The 16,803-nt window shown below is 37.9% G+C and overlaps 1 protein-coding gene across 3 annotated transcripts in view; it reads right to left on the bottom strand.

Annotated features, from left to right (window-relative positions):
- Window positions 1–16,803, bottom strand: part of Plxdc2 (plexin domain containing 2) — a 385,031-nt gene that overhangs the window by 171,447 nt on the left and 196,781 nt on the right. The gene's annotated exons all lie outside the window — the stretch shown is intronic.

Genomic DNA, 16,803 nt, shown 5'->3' with positions numbered 1-16,803 from the left:
TGCTTAACAATAATGTATATAAAACTGATAAAATAAAAAAGAATGAAATAGCTCTTTGTCTGTTTAAAACATTATAAGGCCAGAAACAAGAAACATGTTATATATATAATGCATATAAGAGAAAATGACCTGAAATAAATCATTTTCTCTCTGTTTCTCTCTATTTCATTGTATGTCTCTCTACTCTAAATCAATCAATCTATTATTTACCATCAAAACATCTGCCATCTCTCTGAATCTATGTATTATTGATCTATCTATCTATATATCTATTTATCTATATTCATCTATTTCAATGTATCTATCCATGTATCTGTGTATTGTCTGTCTATGTATCATCTATCTATCTATCTATTTATCTATCTATCTATCTATCTATCTATCTATCTATCTATCTATCTATCTACACACACACACACACACACACACACACACACACACACACACACCTGCATTCAAAGAAAAGGTAAGGAGCCTGGTCAAAGCCCAGAACTATCTGCAGCCTTCCTATAGTAAATGGTATTGTGATTAAAAAAAAAATCCCACCATTTACACCGTTTATTTCTCTGAATCTGCAATTTAAAAAGGAGAAGATATATATTGGAATTTAGCTCTCTCCAATTTTACAAATGATTGCCTTTTCAAATCTTTCCGAGATTTTGAATGACTTATTTGCCAGAGGTAATCATTCAGACTCTACATTGACTTTCAATTAGTTTTTCTTCCCTTTTCATAAAAGCCACATATTCCTTAGAAAAGTTTTTCATCACATTTAGTTTGTGCTACCAGGAAAATACAAATGTTTCCAATGTGCGATCTGTAATGAGTGGTCATTGATAATACTAAAATGAAAGTAATAATACCGAATTGTCATGTCTGAAAGATGTCAAAAGCAGTTCTGTGAAGGGAATTATCCGAGTAGAAAGAACCCAACCATTCCGATGTCTTCCCATGATCAGTAGTAAAGTTGCAGACATACTAACATTTTTTTTTTCTTTAAATATGTGTTACTACCAAACCCAGTTTTCATCAGGGATAATAAGAATCACATGGTATATATTTTCTAGAACACTTCAGGTATTTAACTATATTTATGTTAGAACAAGATACATGGCAAACACATTAGCTAAAGAGAATGAAATGTGTATTGAAAGAAAAGAATCTACCTTCCTAGGTGAGGTAACTCAGACTCAAAAGGGAATGCATGATATTGACATGTACTCACTAATAAGTGGATATTAGCCCACACCCCAACCCCCCACAAAAAAGGACAATAACCAAGATGGAGTCCTCAGAACTCAAAAAGCTCAACAAACTGAAGTGCCCAAGTGAGGACACCACAGTCTCACTTGGGAGAGAGAAGAAAGCAATCACAAGTGGGAAGGGACGGGACGGGGGGGGAAAGGAGATGGGGTGGGAGAGAGTGGGGGGGGGAGGGAAATCTGATTTGGTACTGGCTGAGTGAAAAAGACTGAAGCCCTGAGGGCCAACAGAAGGACTGGAAATAGGCAACCTCAGGAAATAGGAGGTTGTGGGGACCCTCCAGAATGCACCAGAGAACTGGGAGGTCACAGACTCCCAGGACTCAAAGGGAGATGAAAGACCCAACAGTAAGCAGAGGGAACTTACAGAGCCCACCTCTAGCAGGAAGACAGGACATCAAGTGAGGGATGGAGTTTCCATCCCACAGTCACATCTCTGACCCGTAATTGTTCCTGTCTGAAAGAATTATAGAGATGGAAATGGAGAGGAGCCTGAGGAAAAGAAGGTCAAATGACAGGCCCAAAGTAGATGCAGCTCAAGGGGAGATCCCAAGGCCTGACACTATTACTGAGGCTATGGAGCACTCACATAAAGGGACCTATCATGACTGCCCTCTGAAAGACCCAGCAAGCAGCTGAAAGAGTCAGATGGAGATGTTTGCATCTAACCAATGGACAGAAGCAGCTGGTCCCTGTTGTTGAATTAGGGAAGGCTGAAAGAAGTCAAGGAGAAGGGCGATCCTGCAGAAGAACCAGCAGTCTCAATTAATCTGGACCCCCAGATCTCTCAAACACTGGACCACCAAACAGACAGCATACACCAGCTGATATGAAGTCCCCAACACACATACAGTAGAGGACTTCCAGGTCTGCGTTCATTCAGAGATGATGTACCAACCCTCAAGAGACTGAAGGCCCCAAGGAGTTTAGAAGTCAGGTGGGTGGGGGGTGGAGGCATCCACGTGGAGACAGGGTGTGGTGAAGAGGAGGTGTGGGACATAGAGCAGTCGGAGGGTGGATGTAGGGGTGGGGTGGGGAATGGAACATGGAGTGTAAAAAATAAATTAAAAATAAAATAAAATTAACAACAACAACAAAAATGAATCCATCTTCCTCAAGTGTTACAGTATGGTTTGAACTACTCCCTCTTAAAAAGAAAAATTTAATAGTGGTGCACGCCTTTAATCCCAGCACTCGGGAGGCAGAGGCAGGCAGATTTCTGAGTTCGAGACCAGCCTGGTCTACAAAGTGAGTTCCAGGANNGCCAGGGCTATACAGAGAAACCCTATCTCGAAAAACAAAAACAAAANAAAANAAAAAAAAAAAAAAAAANAAANAAAAAGAAAAAGAAAAAAAAGGAAAAATTTATCTACCTATTAGCATAGTATTCTCTACCCTGTATAATAGCTATGTACAGAGCATTTAGCAGGTGCTAGCATCTGAAAGGCTGCTAAATGTGTACATCCCTCTTCGTCACTTCTGAAAGCCCTCCCCAGCGCAGACTCTGCTTTCCTCTCACATGCTTGTTTCCAGTTCACCTTGAATGCTACTGTGTCATCACCTTGCTGCCTTGTTCCAAACTCCATTAGTGTCCAATCTTTTGTCCCAGAAAATAAATGACAAACACTAAGATTCACTTAGTTAAGGCTCTGCCCTAACTCAAGCCTATGACTGGACATCTCTATCAGTCTAGTCCTCTTCGTGCCTGTCATAAACTGCAGCTTCAGGTTCTTCAAAGCCAATACTCTTACCTCTTCACTCCCGCCCTTTGTGATACGAGCAGCCATGATTTACATAGTTTGTCAAGTGTCAGGTCTGAGTTGTATACCCGTTTTAGCCGAACGAGATATGACTGAAGAAGATTCTTAAGAAGACAAAACAAAAACAAACAACAAAACCAAAGAAGAGGAGCCACTTGGGCTTGGAAGTTACTCAGGTATCAGAGGAAGCTTCTCGTCAGTGGCGCTTTAAGAATCGATAGGGGCCGCTAAGGAAATTTCAGAGTTCTTCCAATGTTCCTTAGCACATGCAGGTCTTCCTCCCCAGGATAAATCACGTGTCTGTTTACACATCTACATGGACATACAGAAGGTCTTTACAGTCTTGTTTACAACCATTTCAGAGTGAAAGCTCATCAGAGGTAGAGTGATTAAGTATGGCTCGAGGAGGTACTTAAGACTGCCCTTAGGATTTGATTCACTAGAAAGGCAATGATCTCAACTGCTGAGATATTAAAAACAAAATGACAGTAGAAACATAAAGGCAAAATTAAGAAAATCATTAGTTTCCTATCTAAATGTGTGATGTAGTAAGGTAACAATATAAATTGTTAAGCATTAGAATTTCATCAAGTGCCTTCAAGTCAAATGATTATATATTCAACATAAGTACCCATAACTAATTAGATTATGATTTTCCCCAGAATGATATATAAAAGAGGTGTCAGACAAGTATAAAGGGTAGTTTTTTTTTTTAATGTTTCATCCTTCATTTGTCACCTTATATATATCAGGCAATAAAATTTTATAAAAATCTAGTACCTTGAGTAAGACAATGATATAGCTTCCAAGTGTCCACTCAGTGATGAGAATATCACGGGATATATAATAGAACTATATGTAAGAGAGTATCACAAAGAAGTGCCATTTGAGCCCAAGCTCAGGGAACTAAAATTGACTCTTTAAATAGAAAGCACTGTAAGTTTTTCACAAAGGCCTTAAAGTAAGACTCCAAATTTTGCAACTACTAGAGGAAAACATCTGAGGAAACTTTCTAGAAAGGCACTAACTTTCTGAATGAAATTTTCATTGACACAAATTTAATAGCAAAACTGGCTAAGAGGACTGCACAGTACTAAAAATCTACACACGACAAAGGGAACCATGACCACAGTGAAGAAAAGCTGGGCTACAGAATAGAAGAAAACCCTTGACAGTAATTCAACCTGCTGATAATTACTATCCAGAAATTATAATGATGTCAAAATACTAAACATCAAAGGGCAAATAATCAAACCAATAAATGAGAAAATCAACCAAAAAGATACTCTTTGCATGAGGAATGCAAATAGTTATTAAATGCACACAAATCAACACATCCAATGTTTTAGAGAAATGCAGCTCAAACCCTTGATACCACATCTCATCGACCCCAGGCCAAATGGCTATTTTCTAGAAACACAAACAATAATAAAAAAAATGCAAGGATATGGCAGAAAAAGTGATAGGAACTCACTATACCACACTTGGGTGCATACCTAACAGAATCTAAAGGCAAAATACAGCAAAGTTTTCTGTACGGCCATGTAGATTGTAGCACTATTCTGATGAACCAAATTACAGAATCAGTCTAAATAGCTCACAGTGAATAAATGAATAAAGAAGGTTATATCCATACACAACGGAGGACCACTGAGCTATTAAGAAGAATTGAATCACATTATGTGCAGGAAAATGGATAAAACTAGAGATCAGCATGTAAGGAAAAAGCTAGACTCAGAAAGGCAGATGCCATGTGTTTTCCTGCACATATGGAGTCTTAGAGAAAATGTGAATGTTTAAGGGACAATAAGAGTAAAATAAAACAACAGGAACCAAGGGGGAAAGGTGATATCTGTAAGTAATTAGGGGAATAAATACAGTCTAAAACACATTATATACATGGATGAGACTCAGTCTATGGGGCTGGAGAGATGGCTCAGCAGTTATAAGTACTTTTTATCTTTCCAACTCACTCGGCTTTGATTCCCAGTACACATTTGGTAGCTTACAACTATCTGTAACTCCAGTTTGAGGGGATCTAACACATTTAGGCCCCACTGAGCAATAAGCATGCACATGATGCACAGACTCACATACAGACAAGACAGTCATACATATAAATTAAACATATAAAATTATAACAACCACCATTGTATAGTGAATATATCCTAATTTTTAAAGGATCTCAGTGCGGGGAATGCAGGAAGAAGACTACAGTATATACAGTAATATGCAGTAATAGATAAGTCACACTTCCGAACTTGAAAAGTGGAGATAAGGAATATGGTGAGCATGTAGATTTCTAGCTGGAAGAGTGCTAAACCACAGGGATATGAACGAAGCTGATGAATGCAGAAGTAAAGGTCATTTCTGTTAGCTGTAAGAATATGTGCTGTTACTAATTAGAATCGCATCCTTTAACTATGCAATAAACATTAATTCAAAGTGACCCAAAAGTGTCAGGGAACTCTTCTGCAACCCAAAGACTAGAGGAACTCTCAGCACCATCAAAAATAATATACAGTAGCAATCACAAAATATCACACGGGAAATAGTGTAATAAATCTACCTTAGACATTAAGCTATTCCAGGAAATATTTAATATTAAAGGGGAAAATGATTAAGGGAAATAGCTATCTCAAGGCTCATTTAATGGATAAGATGTCTAAAGGAAAACAAGAATGGACATATGAAAGTATAGCATAAATATTCTAACCCCAACATTGACAAAAATTTTAAAACTCAGAACTAAAATTTAAGGAGTATAAGAAGCATAATAACAAATTAAATATGGTAAGTGTCTTAGTAGAATGTTGTTTTATTTACATAGACATTTCTAGCAATAGTTTCCTGTTTAGTTAAGTACTATGCTTCTAGTAAGTATTATTGAATAAACATTGCATAAATGTGACTGGTTTGATTTGCACACATCAAAGGAACAACTTTGTTGACACTGACTAAATAAAATGCATTCCTTGGCAGATAACAACAGCATTGCTCCTTGACTAATCATAAGGCACATCTTTGACATGTCATTGAGTAAGACTTTATTTTTTAATTTTGTGTGATTTTTTTTTCTTGTTTTTGAATATTCTAGCAGGATTTTGTAATCAGAGACACCTGAAATCACATGCCATCTTTGTTGAGTTCATGGCTGTCTTAGTTAGGGTTTCTATTGTTGAAACAACTTGACTAAGAGAAAGTCAGTGAGGACATCCTTCATTTAGCTTACATTTCCACATTGCAGCACATCATTGAAGAAAGTAAGGACAGGCACTCAAACAGGTCAGAAACCTAAGGTAGGAGCTGATGTAGACACCATGGAGAGGTACTGCATACTGACTTGCTCATCATATGCTCAGCTTGCTTTCTTAAGGAACTGCTGACCATCCCAAAAAGACTCTCATGTTGATCACTAATTTAAAAAAAAAAAAGCTCCATAGGCAGGTCATATGAGACGTTTTCTCCTCCTTTCAGATAATTCTAACTTGTATCAATTTGACAATAACTAGCCAGCATGTTCGCATTATGACTTCATAAGCATTTAGCCTTAATGTCAAGAATCTCCTTGAAAATGTGATTGGATGGATCAAATGACCAAAAGGTGCCAATATTTCTATAAGCACACAGCTATATGGTGAATAGTAAGTTGTGTTTACGAATGTTGCTACCACATCAATAGTTCATTAAAATTCATTTACTAAATATTTTTTTTCTCATTTAGTTCCTGATAAATGGCAGAAAATTGTTATGGTGTATTCTCTCAATATTTGCATATACCATCAATTGCTTTTATAAGAAAGAATTAAACTAATTAAGGAAAAATGTTTTCTACTAGAATTTATGACATAATTACAGTTAATATTTCTGTACAATGAAAGGTAAAATGTTTCTATTTCTTTTGTTAGTTTTATCTAACAAATATTCTTACTTTTTTACTTATTATTTTACAATCCAGTCATCACACACAGACACACACACAGACACAAACAGACATACACAGACACAGACACAGACACACACACAGACACACACACACACACACACACACACACACACCCTGTCTGCCTGCCCTTCCACAATTACTCTTCCCATTTCCCCCTCCCCTCTGCCTCCAAAAGTAAGTCCCTGACATCCACCTCCTACCCCTGCCAGGCCTCCTCCCTCCCTGGGGCCTCAAGTCTCTCCAAGGTTTGTCACATTTTCTCCCACTGATATTGGAATATGCAGTTCTCTGCTATATCAGTGTCAGGGGCCTGGGACTAAGTGTATGCTGTCTGGTTGATGGCTCAGTATCTGAGAATATCAGGGGTTCAATTTAGTTGAAACCTCTGGTCTTCCTATGGGGTCTTCAGCCTCCTGCTGTTCTTCCAGCCTTTCCCCAATTCAACCATAGGGGGTTCATGACTTCATTCCAATAGTAGGGTATATGTATCTGCATCTGTCTCAGTCAGCTGTTTATTGGGCCTCTTGGAGGACAACCATGCTAGGCTACTTTCCATAGGCACACCATACCATCATTAATAATAGCAGGCCTTGGAGCCTCCCTTTGAGATGGATCCCAAGTTTCTATCAGTCTCTTCTCCATTTTTGTCCCTCCAGTTTTCTAAACTTACATTTAGTTGATTTTTAACATTTCTTAGTATTATCTTTCTCTTGCATGTGCAGTTATAGAAATACATTCACCTATAAAAGCAATAGACATTAAAGACAATGGAGTGGTTTAAATATAATCTCTTGTATTGTGTAACAACATTCCAGCCATCTACAAGCAAAGATATAACAGTGGTCCATATTTAACTCATCTATATGCTTAACTCTTAACCTTCTCTGAAATTGACAGTGAATGAATGACCTAAGGACACATTTCTCAGAATGTAGCACCTTTACTCAGTGATTCATGACTGTACAGCTGCATGGCTGGGAAAAGATAAAAATGACAGGTGGTATAACAGGAAATTATTAAAGAGACTGAACAGAATATGGAGAGATGTGTATGTACTGACACCAGCAAAGGAAATGACTTTGGATTTAAAGTAGATTTTGCTCCCAGGCAACAAATGGTCCTCATACAATTTAAATGAAATGCTGGATCAGGCAGAAAAAATTAATGACTTGTCCCATATAGGATTTTTAAAAATGGGATATTTTTACCAATTCTCACATCATGGGAGTGGTCAGCAAGATATAGGTTGCTAATCCAGTGACTGAGATAATTGAAAACCTAATTTAAAAATCAGAATGTCCAGTTAAGGGAGCTAGTCAATATGCAGACACACAGTCCTGGGAAAGGCGATACTTTTCACAAGTACAACCCGTCTAGTCAATTGATTTTCAGAGTTAGACATTATAACCTCTCCAGCATTTTTTGTCATCACAAACAAAAGTTTAATTAACTCTGGATATAGTGTAACACTTATCAAGGGGAATATTCATAAACTTGGAAATGCAGCATACAAATGAGATTACTACCTTGTCAGAATTAGAGATTAAGGAAATTATTACTGTGTCTTGTTTTTTTCTACCTGAACAGTCATTGAGTGTCCAGTTCATGTCTGTAATGCACTAAGTTGGAGGGGGATTTCACTGGAAGTCTCTTCAGGTATTAAACTCCACTAGAGTACATACATTGGGGTCTGCAGAATATAGTATCTGTACTTCAATCTACTATGTCTCTATCTTAAAAGCAAAGCAAACAAAACAAAACAAATTCTTTCATAAATTGAAATTCCCACAAGCCATAATAAATTCCTGAAATCAACAAGCTACACAGGACCCTTTACAAGGTAACAGAAGCAAGAGACAAATGCTGGGGTTGGATATGTTTTCAGAGTAGCTGAGCTTGCTCAAAAAAATCCCACAGAGCTGCCTAGATGCCTGAAAGTTATGGACAAAACTGCAGTGTTCTAGATTTCATGACTTCTCATTCATTCTAGGTGCACTTTTAATTATCCTTTGAGTTGTCCATGCCTCTGTAAATAACTGCTCAATACTCTTTTACACAATAAAGTAAACCCGCTCGAACATCAAGTTGGACTTCAGTAGAATCTAACTTTACTCAGATCTGGATTCAGGAGATGGGAGATAAAGTCCTGCATTTCTCATACATGTCCAGTCTTTTTGGTATTTTCTCTTCAAATTCATTTTGGAAAGGGAGGTCCTATGTACCTATGTGATATTTGAAACTCTGAAACCATTGTGAGAGGAAATGTTGACAAGTGTGAAACATGTTAAAACTACCAAGTCGATTGGTTTCTGGATAACATCATCTCAGTATGTTTATTTGGTTGAACATACATTCCATGAAACTTCCCTCTGAAAAGTATTAAATAGCTGACTTGGGAAATCCTGTTTCTGACTGAGTACAGCAAACATTGCTAGACCAGTTCTATATCAGTGATGCGCAAACAGGGCAGGGCAATAGAATTTTTCTATGAGTGTAATTAATGCTCCACAATGCCATTATTATTCTCAGTAGATTTCAATAATCCCCTTAGAAAACAAAGGTTCCATTTTTTAAAGTTAATTATTTGCAATCCAAATATTACTTTTAATGTACAAAGCACCTAGAACACTGGGTCAGGTACTGTTTTAGGTAGAGTACAAGTACTACATCATTGTATTGTAGTGACAATCATAGAAGTTCAGTGTTGTTATTATTCCCATTTAACAAATGAAGAAAAATAAATATCACACTTAAGGTCACACTTGAGGTTGGCAAAGTGCATACTCAGACCCAAGCTCTCTGTGTTAACTACACTAGAATAAAAGAATTCTAGATAGACATACTCTAACAGAAGTTTTATCTTTTCCTTTTACCATTATAGTCTGAGGGATCTAACTCTGGTCATCAGGTACCATAGATGGTAAATACCTTTACTCATTGAACCTTTAGCAACATTCATGCATAGGAAAGATCAGTGGGATTGAATAGAAATGTATAGTGTTTACTTCATTTGGGACTTACAAAAGGTGAGTATATATCTATCTAGAATTCTTTTATAGCTAGTCTCATTGCCACTTTCTTCAGTGAGTACCTTTGGTTTTATAGAGAGAATAGTGTCCCTCCCTATTGAAAAATCTCAATGCAGGAAAAAAAAATTTATATATATATATATATATATATATATATATATATATATATATATATATGCTTGGCCCAGGGAGTGGCACTATCTGAAGGTGTAGCCCTGTTGGAATAGGTGTGACCTCATTGGAGTAGGTGTGTTACTGTAGTCATGGGCTTTAATACCCTTATCCTATCTGCCTGGAAGCCAGTATTTTGTTAGTAGCCTTCAGATGAAGATGTAGAACTTTCAGCTACTCCTACACCACACCTGTCTGGATGCTGCCATGTTTGTGCCTTGATGATAATGGACTGAACGTCTGAACCTGTAAGCCAGCCTTAATTAAATGTTGTCCTTATAAGAATTGCATTGGTCATGGTATCTGTTCACAACAGTAAAAAATTAAGACAATATTTAACAACAATTTAATATGATAAATTCATGCATGAATTTCAAGATTATTCCTTATTTTTATTTTATGTGTTTATGTGTATAATGGAATATTATTTGTGTGTGTGTGTGTGTGTGTGTATGTGTGTGTGTGCGTGCAAGTGCATGTATACTACTTGTGTCAAGATGCCCAGGGAGATCTGAAGGGAGCCTCTGATTATCCATAGTTATCATTATAGATGGTGGTGAGCCCCAAGATATGGATGCTGATAAACCATCTTAGTTCTTCTGAAGCAACAGCAAGAACCCTGTCATAGCCACTTTGTAATCCTAGAAATTCAAAACCTAGATGGCTCTCAACTGAAGATAGATACAGTCAATTTGGTATATCTACACACTGGAATACTATTTAGCCATTAAGAAATAAGGACTTTATGAATTTCTCAGGCAAATAGGTGGAACTAGAAGATATCATCCTCAGTGATGTAACCCAGACCCAGAAGTACATGCCTAGTATTTACTCATTGATTAGTAAATATTAGTCATAAAGTATAGTGTATTCATGCTATAACCAAAATATCAAAAAATGCCAAATAACAAGAAAGGCCCAAAGGAGCATGGTTCAATCTTTCTCAGAAGGAGAAACCAAAAAGGTATTGGAGGTCAATAGAAGAAGGGAACTGGGTGAAAGAGGTGATAAGAGAGGACAGGGGATCACATATAGGGAGAGCAGGGGAAAGAGAAGGGACATCGACTGGGGGTGGGTGGAATCTCTAGGATGAGACCTCAGGAGGGGAAAGCCAAAGACTCTATTCAGGCAACTCTAGCTGAGATTCCTAGCAGTGGGGGACATAGATCCTGAAATGGCCACTTCTTTTAGCCAGAATGGACTCCTAGAGAAAGGATAAGAAGAGCGACCCACCCATAAAACCTTCAATCCGAAAGTGTCTTGCCCACATGGTGTACAGGGACAAACATAGATTTGAGACTGAGGGAATGGCTAACTAATGACTGCCCCAAACTGAGACCCATCCCATGGGGAAAATTAATTCGTAATAGTATTAATGATACTCTGTTATGCTTACCGACAGGAGTCTAACACGGCTTCCTCTAAGAGGCTTCACCCAGCAGTCAATGGAAAGAGATTTGAGCTTGGGAATTCTTACAGAAGAGTTGAGAGAAAGATTGCGGGACCCAAAGAGGACAGGGACTTGACAGGAAGACTAAAAGTCAACTATCTTGGATTCTTGTAGGATCCTAGAGAGTGAATCACCAACCAGAGAGTGAGCACAGGCTTGACAATGGTCCCCTGAACATATGTAGCAGATAAGTAACTTGGTCTTCATGTGGAACCTCAGCAACTGGAACAGGGCCTGTCCCTGGGCTAGTTGCCTAACTGCCCATGGACCCTACATTCCTAATTAAATAGCCTTGTCTGGCCTCAGTGGGAGAGCACGAGCCTAATCAGCAGTGACTTGATCTGCGGAAATGGGGATGGGGGCTGATGACACCCAGCGGGGTCTTCCACTCTCAAAAGAGAAGGGGAAGGTGTATTGGGAGTGGGGGGAAAACTTCCATGAGGAGGAACTAGGAGGAGAAGGGCTGATATCGGGTTGTAAAGAGAATAAATAAATATATTTGTATTTTAAAGGGTCATATTTTTTAAAGATTTATTTATTTATTATATGTAAGTACACTGTAGCTGTCCTCAGACACTCCAGAAGAGGGCTTCAGATCTTGTTACGGATGGTTATGAGCCACCATGTGGTTGCTGGGATTTGAACTCCGGACCTTCGGAAGAGCAGTTGGGTGCTCTTACCCACTGAGACATTTCACCAGCCCTAAAGGGTCATTTTTAATGTGACTATTGGAGATGATGGAGAAGAGAGAACAAATTAGACTTCCAGCAGAGGAGTCATGTCCCCAAAGGAGGTAGCAGGACTTAGTTTGGATTTGATTCCACTCTCTGGCCCCTAGGAATTTAGTAGCTTCTTATACAACAGTTCCTTCCAGGACATGACACATGACTGTAGCAGTAATTATTAATCCACTCTGAGGTCACTGCAAGTACATGCATGGCTCTCTACCCACCCAAGATCTCTGGATTCACAAATGAAAAACATACAAGCACAGCATTATTTTAAATATGCCCCAACAGTACAATGGCTGAGCTTCTCCATAACACTACATGGCTAACCCACTTTCTCCTTAGATATTCCTGAGTTATCACTTTTTAAGACTACATTTCATCTCTACTGTCCTGACTCAATGGGGGAATGGCAATGAAGGGACGGTTCCCTGACCTCTTATATGACTGATATAGCTCCTATAGTTCTTAAGTCTGAACTCTCGGCTTCTCTGGTCATGGGGATTCTGCCCCTTCAACATTCTTTCATCCCTTGTCTGGAAAATCTAAAAGTCCCACCTCAGTCTCCCTGCACAGCCATTTCCCATTGACAACTTTATTTTCCAATCAGAGATGACTGGGGGCAAGCTTCCTTTAGCGTATGTGTGGGACATTGCAAACAAGATTTTTGGTTAACACAGTTAACATGAAACCACAAGCCACTGCAACATGGCCACAGGCCATAAACAAATTGAGTCAACTGCTTGTGAAATCATCAGCCAACCTAACCATAACCTTCAAAATTAAGAGACAAAGACGAATACATATACAATACACCCTAGTCTTTGTTATTCTAAAAGAAAATACATTAAAGGGAAGAAAGACCACAATGATGAAAAGAAACTCAAAGGAGAATTCAGCGAGTTTATAATTTAATGAGAGAGAGAGAATAAAAGCAGTTGTTAGTCATTATGAACACAAATCTTGACATTTACTTGTTTTAATACAGGGCTGGCAAGATGGATGAGTGAGTAAAAGCACCTGAAGCTCTGAGCTCATCTTAGATTCCATTCTGGAAGAGACGAAGCAAACCAAAGGCACCCTCCCACAAAGAGAGAGAGAGAGAGAGAGAGAGAGAGAGAGAGAGAGAGAGAGAGAGAGAGAGAGAGAGAGAGAGAGAGAGAGAGAGAGAGAGAGAGAGAGAGAGAGAGAGAGAGAGAGAGAGAGAATGAATTCTTGTCATGCTGGGCATGTAGAAAGGCTAAGTTAGTGCAGAGCTTGTCCCACAAGTATGACAACAAGAATTAGATCTTCATAACTATGCAAAGGGAGAGGGAGAGAACTGTCTAAATAAAGTTGTCCTTTGTCTCTTAAAAGTATCCCATGCCCAACCCCAAAGGAGTCATACACATACATAATAATAAATTAATTGCGTTTTCCACAATAAGCTAATAAATATAACATATTGTTTTAAAGTTCATCTTTTAATAAAATAGGCACAAAATACCAAGTACTTCAAAGTAGGAAAAGAACAATCTGCACTAATACAAGACAACTGCAGAGTAAAATTACCCACCCACTGTCAAATTTGTCTTTGCAAAAGAAGCATTATCAAAATTCACTACTAATGGGAATGTTCAATGAAGCAATAAGAATCTTTCTGAAGAAAGAATTCTTCAGAGTTTTTAATGATTTTTGTAATGCAGATATATATGTCTATGTCACTGTCTATGTCGTGTGTGTGTGTGTGTGTGTGTGTGTGTGTGTGTGTTCAAGTTGTCAAAATTCCGTGGAACAAAATTTAAAAATTTGAAACTGTCCTCAGATGAGAAGGCCATCTCCTTACTCACGTTATAATAGGAGTGAAATGAACAGTGCCCCCAAGCAATCCATTCTGCTGCTATTTCTCAATTAAACAATCAACATTCACATCAATGAAAGGAGAAAAGAAAAATCAAGCCAGAGTGTGTTTAGTTGGGACAAAAATACATCACAATTGCTCAGTAAAAGGAAGACAGTAATATAATGATATAGAGATGCAACAGTTTTGCTATTTTATATATATACACATCAATTAATTGACCTGGTATATTCTCCATGTATCTACCATTTAACCACTATCAATATGTCAGCCATTTGGCCTGTCTGGTCTTGCTATCTGGTCACCTTGAAAGAGGACATAGATTCCTCTAAGGTGCCTTTAGTACTGAACCTCATCTTTATACTTCTGTATCTTTACATCACTCAATTTTACCCTAAAACCTGAGTGGTTTTGGTATAATTTCCTTCCTTGACTGAAATTAAATTAAAATAAATTAAAAGGTAAAATATTCTTTGATCATGCTCTAGTCCTTTCTCATGGTTCTGAATATTTTGCTGGGCCCAATCATGCATTTTCACAACAACTTTAACAAAACTTTAGGATTTGTTTTACTTTTAATTATGTTTATATGTATTTATGATGTGCTATGTATTCATATATGCATATATATGTATGTGTGTGAGTGTCTCTGTGAGAATATGCTCATGTGGGCATACAGGTGTCTGAAGATCCAGAAGAAGGCACCAGAGCTCTTGATATTAGGGTAACAGTAATTGTGAGCCACCTGCTGTGACTGCAAGGAAGTGAATTTGAAAAGTTCCCCACATACTCTTAATCACTGTGTTATTTCCCCTTTTTAGTGAGCTTTTGCTTTTGAAACTGATTTCTTTCTTATTTTTGAGACACAGTCTCAGGTGGCACAATGTTGTCCTTAACATCATTATTTAAGCAGTGACCTTGGGCTTTTAATGCTCTGGTTTCTACCTGTCCAATACCGGGATGCCAGGCATCGCCACCACATCCAGCTTACTTAATTCTGAGGCACAAGCTCTAGAAGTTTCTGCATGCTAGGTAAGCTCTCTACCAGGAAGCTTCATTTCTGGCAGGTGGTCAACAATTTTTTATAAAAAATGATTAGGACTTCCTAAAAAACAAAATTTTACAAACTCATTAATCTTTTAAGGTCTCCAGTTTCCTTTAGTGATGGTTTCTTTTTTAATCTCACAATAACTCTGAATAGGTAGGCAGGTGTTTTTATCCCTTTCTTTCAAGTTATAAAATTGAGGTACAGAGAGGTCAGAATCTGAGAAAATGAGAGTGGGAGGCAAGGTCTCCTACTTTTCAACCCCAGACTCCTTGTGTTAAGATAGAGATGACTCTCGAGGAGTTTCGAGTGAGAATGCCATCGACGGTTTCAGGGCAGAACAGTTCTAATACGTCTGGCTGTTGAATCAAAGTCTGCATCTAGCACCGAATTAAGTAACGTGGATTTGGAAATATAGAAAGGATCCTGCAGAGCTACAGAATATAAAATGTCAGCATAGAGAAGAAACAAGTCCAGGCTGGCTTGTAGGCTTAAAATCAGAAATGTTTGAACAGCTATCTCATAACTGTGTGAATTTGAATAAAGGATAAAAATATTCAAATAACTGTAAAAATTTGAGGGGAGAATGTTTGCTTCAGTGCTTGCCATATGCTATGAGTTTGTTCAAGGTTTACTTCCCAACACTTAGGAGGCATACTATATATTTTAATCTGTTCACTGCACAATCAGTCTTTAGCACCTAACTTAGAGAGATCTTAAATAATGATTTATGAAATGTAACATAAACAAATGTACAGTGGAGAGATTGTAAACACACAAAATTAGATTCTAGCATGCATAGATATTACACAAATACTGTGGATTACAATTTGAAATAAAAATTGAGAGGGAAAATGGAGTGACTTGAAGTATCAACACAAATTAACTGATTGCTAAGTTTTACTTTTTTTTTTTTTTTTTTTTAAATATTGAAAGAGAAGGGAGTCCTAATTTATGTCTTCCCACCTCCTCTCCTTCTAGAATAGTCATGCAAAACTACAAACTATGATACACATTACAGATGATGGTGAATGAAAGGCAGTTGTTTTCTTTAAATTATGTTCTCAGTAAGACATTGTCTTGACCCTCCTCTCATTCACTGCAAGGAATCAGGAAGGGGCCAGTATTGCTTCCTCATGGAGCCTCAGTCTTCTAACTGACCCCCTTTATCCCTTGTTTGATCAGAACAGTATTAATTATTCACCCATGGGACTTTCCCTAGCAAAATCTAAATTTGATTTTTCTGGTTAAATTTGTTGACAAAATGTACACCCATGAGCATGCACATTTTATATAAATTTTATAAACTGGTGATAAGATTTGAGAAATCCACATGCCTTCCCTTAGGGCTGAAATTTAAATTCTGTTTCTGTCTAAATTACTAGAAAATTTTGCATCAAGGAATGTCTATGAGAAAAATCTTCCCTCAAGTAAATCCTGCTTCATATTTCCTGTTTTCTCTCGTGGGTTAGTAAGCCTCTGGAGAACATATACAAGAAGAGTTGCTTTCTGTGTGCTAGTGTGTGCGAGTGTGTGTGTGTGTGTGTGTGTGTGTGTGTGTGTGTGTGTGTG

The sequence above is a fragment of the Mus pahari genome, chromosome 3 (assembly GCF_900095145.1).
Source record: "Mus pahari chromosome 3, PAHARI_EIJ_v1.1, whole genome shotgun sequence".
Taxonomy (NCBI): domain Eukaryota; kingdom Metazoa; phylum Chordata; class Mammalia; order Rodentia; family Muridae; genus Mus; species Mus pahari.
The sequence above is the reverse complement of the archived record's forward strand: the minus strand, read 5'-3'. Positions and strand labels throughout refer to the sequence as shown.